We start from the raw sequence: 11,754 nt of genomic DNA, 5'->3' as shown, positions 1-11,754 counted from the left end.
AATTTCTATGTCTAGGCAAACATAAAGGATCCCCCTCATGTATGTGTTTGATGCATAGCCCGGTCTGGCTATGCCTTTTGTCAAACACTATGAGGCCTTTTACAATCTCCGTCGGAAAGCCTCCGACCTGAGGTTGGAGGCTTTCCAACCGAGATCGTCGGTTTCAATTCCAACCATGTAATTACAATCTAGGAGCCATCAGCCAGTCAGAGACCGGCCCGCAATCCCAATAGATGGCCCCTAGCAGGGCTGCCTTCTCATTGAGGCCTCCAGTTGGGGCCAGAGGTTGATCCCTACACTACGTGGTGCAAGGATGAACATAACCTTCCATTTCTCTATGGGAGTTTGTGTTAAGGCTGGTTTATGACCGTAGCACAAGCTCCTATAGGGAAGTGTAATTATGTGACTGTACCATGTGTAGTTGCATCGTAATAAGGCGGCCGGAGGAAGGTCTGTCCCGATTCCACCATGATATCAATCAGAGGAAACAGTGACTGAAATCATAATCAGCCCGTATGTGTGTTTGCACACTAACGCACCCGTAATGCTCCCTTGTCACATGGAAGTGCAGTTCAAAGAGATTTTGACAAAGAAAAATGGCACCTTTAGATTGCCAAATACATTTTGCTTTGTACATTAAATACCAATATTTTTCTTTGCATGACTTTGAGTTAGTGCAAAATGTTAGTAAATTTGGATACACGTATTGAACAAATGCTACCCGGATAATATTTTTAACAAGCCTTTGCCAAGCCAATGCATCTAGGACATAAAATCTATTGGCTTTGCCAATGCTTTTTTACCCCGGATGTCAGCCACGAAGAAGCACATATTCACATTGGACATTGTTTATAAGATGTATTAAAATAGAACAGGATACAATCAAAGATGGATGCTTCAGCTGTGCCCCTTCTTTGAATATGATTTGAAAAAAAACTTTACAGGATGCCGGTTGGGCATGTCTGGACAGCCATCAAATATATATTAAGATCACTGCCCACTGATAGTGCTGTGGGTGGCGCTTAATGAGCAAGGGTCCTTGGGACAAGGAAGCACTGGGTGGGATTGTTAAAAAGGGGTGGTTAAAAAGAGGGAGTATGGTTAGCAAGGAGGGAGAGAAGGAACAAAAAGTGTCCCTCGCATACACTGCAAAGCAAGTTCTGATGTTATGAGGGGAATCAATGAGAGCACTGTGTACAGTACACAAAGAGTGAAGTGTTCTGCAGCATGCACATTTTGAGTGAGTGTGCTGGTTGTGTGTGTGATTGCAAATCGCACACCATGGCACAGTGTTGTGTAGCTCCTACAAATCTATATAGGATCTGCACGTTTACACAACATAAACTAATGGTTTGGTGTCCAGACTGATTCCAGACACCCCCAAATGATATGTTAGTCTGTAAGTCCTGCTAGCTCACAGTGCCCTCTTACCAAGGAGTGAATAGCTTCTGGCAACTATCGAACATGACAACCCTGACCCCTCAGGGATCATGGAAACAGTACAGTACTTTTCGCTCAGTCACTCATGTTCATTTTGTCTCAGAGAGAAACACAGAATGAATGGTCAGGACATTTTCAATAAGCAGTTATTGAACCAGCAGCATTCTAGTTTAAAATACATGTGCTGCAAATACCACGAGGCAGAAACAAATACATGTGGTTATTAGCACCAACAGAGTACAGAAAAGGTATAATTCTACCAAAGTGCTAAATCAATGGATATATGCAGGCATATGGATACATGACAGTAATACGATGCAAACCCTAACTAAATGTACCTAAGTGTACCTAGCATGTATGTAGGTGTATAGCCAAAATCCCCTTAGAATAGAGCCAACCCCATTACCTGATGTGAGAGAACGAAGGCCCCCTTCTTGGTCTCGAAAGGGACACCCCACGAGGTATGTCAGACCACTGCATGCTGGAGTGTCTGCATGCAGGGACCTCAGCGTCTCGAGTCAGCATGAAAGTCTTTCTCCTCTGGTTTGCCCAGCAAAGATGTAGTGCTTATATACCCAAAATGTACCCTCAGGGGTTTTTACCTAGAAGTGTACTGTGGGCATGTCGGGCAAGGATGACGATAGAGGTGACCCTTAAACAGAGTTAATATGCAGAAGATGGTAATCCTGCTGTGATTCTGAGAATCCTCATGCATACTACATGATGCTAGTTTTCAGAGAAAACCACACAACAGTCATGTAGCTAGATAATAGGTCAGAGTCAGACCCGTTATGTAGAACAAAGGTGGGACAAATGTAGGTAAAAGCTTGTGTAGCTACCTAGGTCTATATTAGGGTTCATAATAAGAGAAAGAACACAGTACTGAACAGGGCACGCAGAGTGATTGTATGCCTGGATGCATGACCACCTGGGGAGGCATGAGACATGGAGGTGACAGTACAGGACAGTACATGTACTGTGTGTGTATACTGAGTGCACGTTTTCCTGCAATTGTACATTACATGGAGTTCCATTTTGGGAAGCCCAGGCCTTCATGGTTAAGACAAGTGGAGGAAAGGAATTTCCCCAGAGAGATTTGTGTATTGCTGCATTCCTGTGAGCTGGGTGGTACACACTGGAGGAAGGGAGAGAGTCTCCCCCTGTACACTTCAAAAGCATGCTCTTTGATTCAGTGATAGATCACATGGAAAGGGTGTGGACACATCTAAGGAAGGAGATGGGGATGATAAGGGAATCATAAAGAGCACAGCTGGGAGCCCAAAGATTAAACTTTTGATGCACATATTGCTGTAATCATCCGCGGTTGGTAGTGGGAGTACCTGCCGGGCAGTGACGTGGGGAGGCGGAGGGGCAGGGTGGGGGGTAGAAATCTATGGATTACGGAAGTTTACAGATAAATCTATACTACTATTATAAAGAGAGAACTGTGTCCTTTGAGCCAGGTAAACTCGAAAAGTACACCACCAATCAAAACACCCAAGACATCTTTGAAAACCTCAGGGCAAGCAGAAGGACATAGGCTATTAAAAAAAAAAGATATACGTTGTTTAAAAAAATTTGAAATAAAAATAAAGTAGTCCCTTGCAAGTAGCGCCGGCCGTGACATCTGCGTGATGACATCATTTGCGCTCCCAAAACTTCCTGAACACTTCCTGAAATGGCGGTGAAGATCGCGACCTGCTTGGAGGACTGCCGCGGCCCTGCTTGCTGCTGGGCGAAGTGGCGGCCTGTGCGGGCGGGGCGCCTAGATCGGGACCGGCGGCTCAGGTAAAGATCAGGCTCTCCGGGACACGGGTGGGAGGATGCCGGGCCGGGCGGGAGGGGGCCGGGCCGGGCTGGGCCGGGGCGAGAGGGGGAAGTGGGCGGGAGGTTGGCCCTGAACAACGGCGGCTTAAAAAAAATGCTGCCCCCAGCCCCTTTCTGCCCCAGGCAACGCTGGGGCGGGCTGCTAGTATATATATATATACTACTATTATAAAGAGAGAACACAAACCGTTTGGCAAGGTAAACTCGGGAACGACAGCACCAATCCACACACCCAATACATTGTTATAATCCTCAGGGTGTGCAGATGGACATAGGCTATAGAAAATAAAAAAAAAACGTAAATTTAAAAATATAACTTAAACAAAAAAAGTAGTGCCCTGAAAGAAGTGCCGGCCGCGACGCTGACGGCCACGATGTAGCGCTGGCCGCAACGTACGTGATGACGAGGAGGAGCGGCGGTGAAGTGAGGAGCTTGGGGAGGAGCGGCGGCTCAGTTAAGGCTCTGGGACACGGGACGGGAGGGAGCCGGTGCGGGAGGTTGGCCCGGAACAACTGCGGTAAGGCTCAGGGTCTGGGGGCAGCATTTCAGGCTTGCGAGGAGGAGCGGTGGTGAAGTGAGGAGCTCGGGGAGGAGCGGCGGCTCAGGTAAGGCTCCGGGACACACGACAGGAGGGAGCCGGTGTGGGAGGTTGGGCCGGAACAACTGCGGTAAGGCTCAGGGTCTGCACTCCCGCCCCGCCTGCCACGACATTGTCTGTGTCCCGGACAATGTTGTGGCGGGTGGGAGCCGGGGCGGGACTGCACGCAAGCCTGAAATGCTGCCCCCAGCCCCCTTCTGCCCCAGGCAACGCTGGGGCGGGCTGCTAGTAAACATATAAATAAATAAAACGAATTACGTTGCATGCACTGCATCCCCAAATGCGATATAGTGCGCGCAACGAAATTCGTTTAATTTATTAATATGTTTACTTACCTCTAGTTACACCCGTAACATCAATGGATTTCCTCCAAAACAACAAATCTGGACCACAGTATAGTGCAAAAATTAATCCTTTATTGCGTGCTTGGCGGCATGACGCGTTTCAGCTCCCACCGAAGCCTTGACCACATGACATAGTTTGCCATTTTGTTAACGTTTTTAAAGTGCTCAGTGCAAATTTAGAAGTGGTCACATGTGCAAAGTACACAGAAAACATAGAAAAAATACTTTCCATGGCTGGTAAAAATCCTTTATTACTTGTAGATTAATGTATTGTAATGTAATTTAAAGTAATGTAATGTAATTTGTACTTGTAAAGCGCACTAATACCCCAACTGGGGTGTCCTGGCGCTGTAACGCATACCGCTGTGGAACCATTCCTGGCTTTTCCCTCTGAAATGTCCACTCATGGGCATCCCCAAGGTGAATCCAGGCATCCCAGCGCTGTTGGGGCCGTTGTGGAGATTAAGCAAGCTATTGCCCAGAGTTGCAGAGTGGGACCCATGATTAGAATAGGCACTGAGGCGAGAATTATCAGGTCCTAGGAAATTGGGCCCAAGACCCGCCGAGGTTGGAATTGAAACCTGGTCCCAGGCCAAACCTCTGCATCAGGGTCTGCCACTCTAAACATTGAGCCACACTTCTCCTAAAGAAAGTATACATACATAAATATATACATAAATAGTTTTTAACTTAATAAATAAACAGGTTAAATCCCAACTCACTCTAGTATGCAATTTTTCATGTTTTTCATAACATATATAAACCTCCACTGGCAAATACAATGATTGCACAGACAGTATGGTATCCTTTAATCTCATTCCTGCTGTTTCTATTGTTGCGTACCCTGTGCATGATATTTATTTGTTTTGAAAAACCGCCTTATTGTGTTAAAAAGTGCTATGTGCTTAATCACTGAAGTTGTGACACCAGTGATTCATTCTGTTTAAAGTTATTGTTGTGCTTATTTTCTTAGTGGTAGGAGCATTGTTTCTTGGTATTTTATTTAGCTCAATGCTTGTTATTGTGGGTGTCCTCTCTGTTTGATAAGTTATGACAGTGGTATTCCTGGATATTTAACTGGATTATCTGTGGTTGCGCCAATTGAGAACTATTGAGATGAGTCATGATTGTGATTTTCTGCCCCCTATGTGTATAGAGGGTTGTATGGTTCTAGCTGGAGTCATTTGAAGACTATCTAAATTTACTCAGTCTTCATGGACCTGCCATACATTGTTGGTTTAAATACCTCTAGAACCTCAATCTACATGCCTTTCCGCAAATAATTTATATCCTCGATTGGATGTTTGATTGATATGTACAATTTTCACAATGTCCTCAACACTGTCTGTGTTCCAAATACCAGTTGAGTATTTGCTTACAAATCCTGATGAGTCATCCCCTGTGCAAAGTTCGCAATGATATTTAATTTAAATAATTACCATGTTTGTAATCCCGGTTCTTGTGGCAATGATCAATGTAGATTAATATAATCATTTATAAAAGTGTTCACAATAATTACTAAAATCACTGTAAAATACCTATAAATGTACACACTTCGTCATTAAAAACATCAAGTTTGTTAAATTATATAAAAACATTTGCTAAAATATATGCACAAAAAACTTCTCCCTTAAGAACAATAAGATAATAAATAATTCACAACAAATAGCTAACACCTCAGATTATTCAAATATTCGACTGTCCTTCATTCTTTTTACAGGCAAGTATATAAGTCTTCTGTCACGTTCAGCCCTGTTGGATGTTTGGAATTTAATTCCAGAATGTATCTCAATCAATCAATCAGTCAAGAGTATTTGTAAAGCGCGCTACTCACCCGCTAGGGTCTCAAGGCGCTGGGAGAGGGGGCTGCTACTGCTCGAAAAGCCAGGTCTTGAGTTGCTTTCTGAAGGAGAGATGGTCCTGGGTGAGTCGTAGGTGGGTGGGGAGGGTGTTCCAGGTCTTGGCCGCCAGGTAGGTGAAGGATCTTCCTCCGGTGGTGGTTCTGTGGATCCGTGGGACGGTGGCGAGGGCAAGGCTGGAGGAGCGGAGCTGGCAGGTTGGCGTGTAGAACGTGAGGCGGTTGTTGAGGTATTCAGGGCCCAGGTCGTGGAGAGCCTTGTGTGCCTGGGTGAGGAGTCTGAACGTGATTCTTTTGCTGACGGGGTGCCAGTGCAGGTCCCTCAGGTGGGCGGAGATGTGGCTGTGTCGGGGGATGTCCAAGACGAGTCGTGCTGAGGCGTTCTGTATGCGCTGGAGTCTTTTCTGTAGTTTGGCGGTGGTCCCAGCGTAGAGGGCATTCCCGTAGTCCAGACGGCTGGTGACGAGGGCCTGGGTGACCTTTTTCCTGGTTCCAGTGGGGATCCAGCGGAAGATCTTAAGGAGCATGCGGAGTGTGTTGAAGTAGGAGGAGGTAATGGCATTAACTTGCCTGGCCATCGTGAGGGAGGAGTCAAGGATGAAGTCCAGGTTGCGTGCATGGTACGTGGGCTTGGGTGGGGGGCCTTAGGGCAGGGGACCACCAGGAGTCGTCCCAGGTGGAAATGGATGGGCCGAGGATGAGGATTTCCATCTTGTCTGAGTTCAGTTTCAGGCGGCTGAGCTTCATCCAGTCTGATCTCGGAGAGGATCAGTTGGATATCGTTGGCGTAGGAGATGGTGTTGAGGTTGTGCTTGCGTGCGATGGCTGCGAGGGGGCTCATGTAGACGTTGAAGAGGGTGGGGCTGAGCGAGGAGGCTGAGGTATGCCGCAGATGATCTTGGTGGCTTTTGCGAGGAAGGGCGGGAGACGGACTCTTTGGGTTCTGTGGGAGAGGAAGGAGGTGATCCATTTCAGGGTCTTTCCTTGGATCCTGGCGTGGTGGAGGCAGGTTGTCAGGGTGTGGTGGCAGACCGTGTCGAACGCAGCCGAAAGGTCAAGCCGGATGAGTTTCAAGTTTGCGCAAATGTTGTTCTCTGTCTCCCCCTCTTCTACTGGGTGGGACACAATCAATCACAACATTTTTAAAATCCTGACTTTTAGACCCGTGGCTACTCTTAAAGTGGCATGCAACTGGATAGGTGTTGCACATATTGTTAATCGCCCTTATGTGCTGTAAAATTTGTTTATGCACTTGTAGTTTGGTACTTCCTACATAATGTAGGTTGCATGGGCAGATTAAAACATACACCCCATATTGTGTTTTGCATGTACCTGTAAACCTCTGTACTCCATAGATTACTACCCCCCATCCTGCCACTCCCCACGTCACCGCCCGGCAGGTACTCCCACTACCGACCAAGGCTGGCTGTAGCTAACATCCAAATGTGAACTCTAGTCACTCCCATGGCCTGTGTAGTGGGGCTATCAGCTTTGGAGTCTCTCCTGCTGTGACAGACAGCCTCTCAAGGGAAGAAGAGAGAGCACAGTGCAAACTTCAAAAGATGTAGAGCCCTAACAAACTTTCAAAGATACATACTCTAAATCACATTTGGTATTTGGAAATGGACTATAACAAGGAGAGGTTGAGACCCAAAGATTTGTCATTTTCCAAGCGGACATATGGGCTGTGTGAGTAGGGGAAGCTCTGTAAGACATCTGCTTGTGATCAGGACTGGGTGCCAAGGTCTGCTAGTCTGCCTGCTATGTGACGGGACATCACCCAGGGAAACCAAGTCCACCTGCACTGGAGCCTGGAGAACCAGAATCTGGCAGGCTTGCCTAGACCAGTGTGCCCTGTGATAAAGAGGAGAGCTAAGGAGGGAGTGAGGTCCAGTGGGGAACTCTACCGAGAAGACTCTTGTGTGAGGTGTCAGCTGTGCACTGATCAGGTTGTTGCTCGGGTGCAGGAGTGAACCGGCAACCTGTCTTTGCTGGGAGAGTGCCACTGTTGACTGACCCTTGCATTGAGTGCTGTGTGGGGAGCACCAAACTTGTAGTTCCTTGTCATGGTGACCCCATAAGCCAGACTGGCCACTGTAGAAATGACTGTGCCGACAAAGCATCAAGACTAGTGTGAGCCTTAGAGGCAGCCCTGTATGCCAGGAAGTGCTGCAGTAGTATAGGTGACTGCACATGGGAGGCCTACACCTTTCCAGCAGGTATTGCGGCACCCTCATATACCAGAAGGAGCTGCCAGTACCGAGTATCGCCAAGTTCGAGATGTTGCCAGGGAAAAATGAAGTTGCAACATGTGGGTCTAAATTGAGCACTGAGACCTGCCCCTGGACCAACCCTGAGGACTCCGGAGGACCCAATGAGGACTTAGCTCCATCACTGGAAGCCAGTCAGAAGAACAAACATTAGCCAACTTCCCCTATGTGCGGAGAAGCTGACCTTACTGTGAGAAAGGAAGCCTGGAGCACCTCCGATCGCAGTTGAGGTCGGCAGCACTGCTAGGGAGAGAGCCTTCCTCTGGCGGGTGCTGGTGCGTGTTCCGCAAGCAGCTCTACTTTCCTTATTATTGCAAGTGCACACAATTGAAGCACTCACAGAACCACTGAAAGCTACAAAGCTGCTGAAGTGGGTAAGACTTGAATTTGGCCCATTGGGGCCAAGGGGACTCACTGCTGAATGGGCTTCAGCACCATAGACACCTTTGACTATTTCCTAGGAGTCAAAGGGACTTTTGAGTAAGGCTTACTAGTGAGCATTCCCTGGAAGTAGCCAGCAGTGAATGCACACTTATCCTGAACACATTGCAAGGAAGAGGGTGGGGCAGGTATTTACCAGATAAACACAAGAGCCCGTACCCAAAGGGGTTTGTGTTGTTGCTTATGATTGTCGTATACCTCTTTGAATTTGTACAGTTAAAAATAAAATATGTATTTTTCATATAAAAACAGCATTTGACTAGACATTGATTTATTGACATTACTGAGTGCACTTTGAGTTAAGAGTTGTGTTTAATAACCTGTATCTACACTCCCACCCCACCACCGGGAGCCTTTAACTGCTTGTCCAAAGCTACCACTGAGAGATAAGTGCACAAGGGGTACTTGGCCCAGTTGCTCAGGATCCATAGTAGGTTGTGCCCCAGTTCATCAGGAGTAAAATCCCTCAAACACCAGGGATGGGTACTGTTGCCTCTACATGCCACATGGCTCTCTGAAAGAGGTTTTGACATACCCCCAACCAGACAATATGTGAGTAGCATGAGTGATGCATTTTGTGTGTTGCATGTGAACTGGTTTGTCTGTTTCACCTCCAATGAACACGTTTGAGATTCCCTGCCTTAACAAGTCTATGACACTTTGTGGGTAACATGTTGTGACATATGCTATGATGTGTGAGCCGTCATAACTCATTCATGTTTCACCTCTCTTTTTAACCTTATCAAGGAACTTTTATTAATCGGAAATTATAAATTACCACTTCAACAGCAATTGATCATGAAACGCACACCCTACTAGGGTAGGAACACACCATGGGTATTAATCCATAAACCAGGTTACCTGATGGCAAAACATTCTACTTGAATCAGTGGGTGAGGGTGTTACAAAAATATAGGAAACCCCCAAACACATAGATATCCTTAAAAGAGTCCCTAGAGTACGATTGTTTCATATGTATCTTTAGGGTGGTTATATATGTATGACCCCGAATTTACCTCTCTATCCCCCTCATTATAGTTTCTGATGAGAGCGGTAATCACCAATGATTGCCCACCTTTTAAAAAGGTCTGCTACTGCCCAATTTATGAAAGTGTCCCTGTGCTGGTTACATGTGACCATGTACATATACATGTGCACATGTAAGAAGTACAAGTGGGGAAGATAGTTGTCTAAGCATGAAATCTATTCACATGGGACCCAGAAGAAGTAGTTTATGGCCTGTGCAAGTTTGATCACTTAACTGGGCATCCAAAACAAAATGTTCCCTTTTTGACTAGAGTGTAAGTCTATAAAGCTTAACTGTGTTTGTCCTTTGGGTGAAAACACTTTAAAATACAATATTGGATTGGCTCATGCTCCCGAATACATATACAGTATTAGGATCACAAATGTAGGCATTTCTAAATGCATTATTAATATCTGCAGTATTTCCCTGAAGGAATGCTAATGAGATTTGGATTTTGAACCACTCTGCTCGATCATCAAATTAAGTACTTGTTAATTGCTGGCTAGCTGGTAGTTCAAAGCCTCTCCATGAATAATATGGAGCATAAAAAAGGGATCAGAAAAATGCTTGAATTAATACTGCCACTGGTAATTACTCAGGCTGCATCTCAGTTCATCATTTTCTTGACCATCATGCCACCGCAGAAAGGAAAACGCAATTATGCAAATCAGCTTTGATCTAACCCAAAATGCCAGGCCAAGTACCTTATGTAAAAGAACACAAGCATCCCCAAACTGTTTTTGGTCTAGTCAGGCCTCAACAGTGAGCTATAGTCAGTAATTAAGTCAAATAACTTTATTTTATTCTTATATGATAAGAGCATAAAAGCAAAAATATACAAATATTCATAAATAAAAAAGACGTCCATCATAGTACAAAATGGTGAAAAAAACTATTAAAAACATTCATCATTTTGCAAAATATTAAAAGGACGAGAAAAAACATTGATTTAAAACAAAATAGAGCATATAGTTCATAGACGATTATTGTATAATCGAATGGTCTTCCAGGATAGGAGTAAAAAAGACCCAACGGAAAGCTGACTAAGTGATCAGGCAATGATTATATAAAAAACATTCCTGGGTGGCATTGTGTGAAATTATATTTACGATTAAGTGGCAGAATGAATCTCTTATGGTATTCCACATAAAATTTGCAAAAGAAGACAATGTGTAAGTTTGATTGTGGGGAAATGCCATCACATGGATTGGGAGGAAGATTGTGTATGGAATAGATTCCCAATGGATGGGCCAACATGCAGGATATAAAGTTCCGAAGGAACCATAAGAAGATAAATCTATGGCATGAATTTGTCACAGTAAGTAAATATGGGACAATGCCTTCCTGGTCAATTAGGCCCTCTAGATAAGACTTTACCGAATTTTTTGACAGTTGGTTTTCAATCTCTCCGTTGCCCTTTGTTTAAAGAATCAGGTCTTTATCTCCTTTTTTGAGATGGTAGAGCAATTTGATGGTGTAGTGAATAAGTGAATATTTCAAATGTTTGATGAATATTTCTTATGATGTATGAGCCGTCATAACTCATTCATGTTTCACCTCTCTTTTTAACCTTATCAAGGAACTCTTATTATTCGGAAATTATAAATCAACACTTAATGCCTGCAGTATTTCCCTGAAGGAATGGTAATGAGATTTGGATTTTGAACCATTCTGCTCGATCATCAAATTAATTACTTGTTAATTGCTGGCTAGCTGGTCGTTCAAAGCATCTCCATGAATAATATGGAGCATAAAAAAGTGATCAGAAAAATGCTTGAATTAACACTGCCACTGGTAAATACTCAGGCTGCACCTCAGTTCATCATTTTCTTGACCACCATGCCACCGCAGAAAGGAAAACGTAATTATGCAAATCAGCTTTGGTCTAACATCACATCATAACGGAACCATAAGAAGATAACTCTATGGCATGGATTCGTCACAGTAA

Source organism: Lissotriton vulgaris, chromosome 10 (genome assembly GCF_964263255.1).
Source record: "Lissotriton vulgaris chromosome 10, aLisVul1.2, whole genome shotgun sequence".
NCBI classification, from domain to species: Eukaryota; Metazoa; Chordata; class Amphibia; order Caudata; family Salamandridae; genus Lissotriton; species Lissotriton vulgaris.
The sequence above is the reverse complement of the archived record's forward strand: the minus strand, read 5'-3'. Positions refer to the sequence as shown.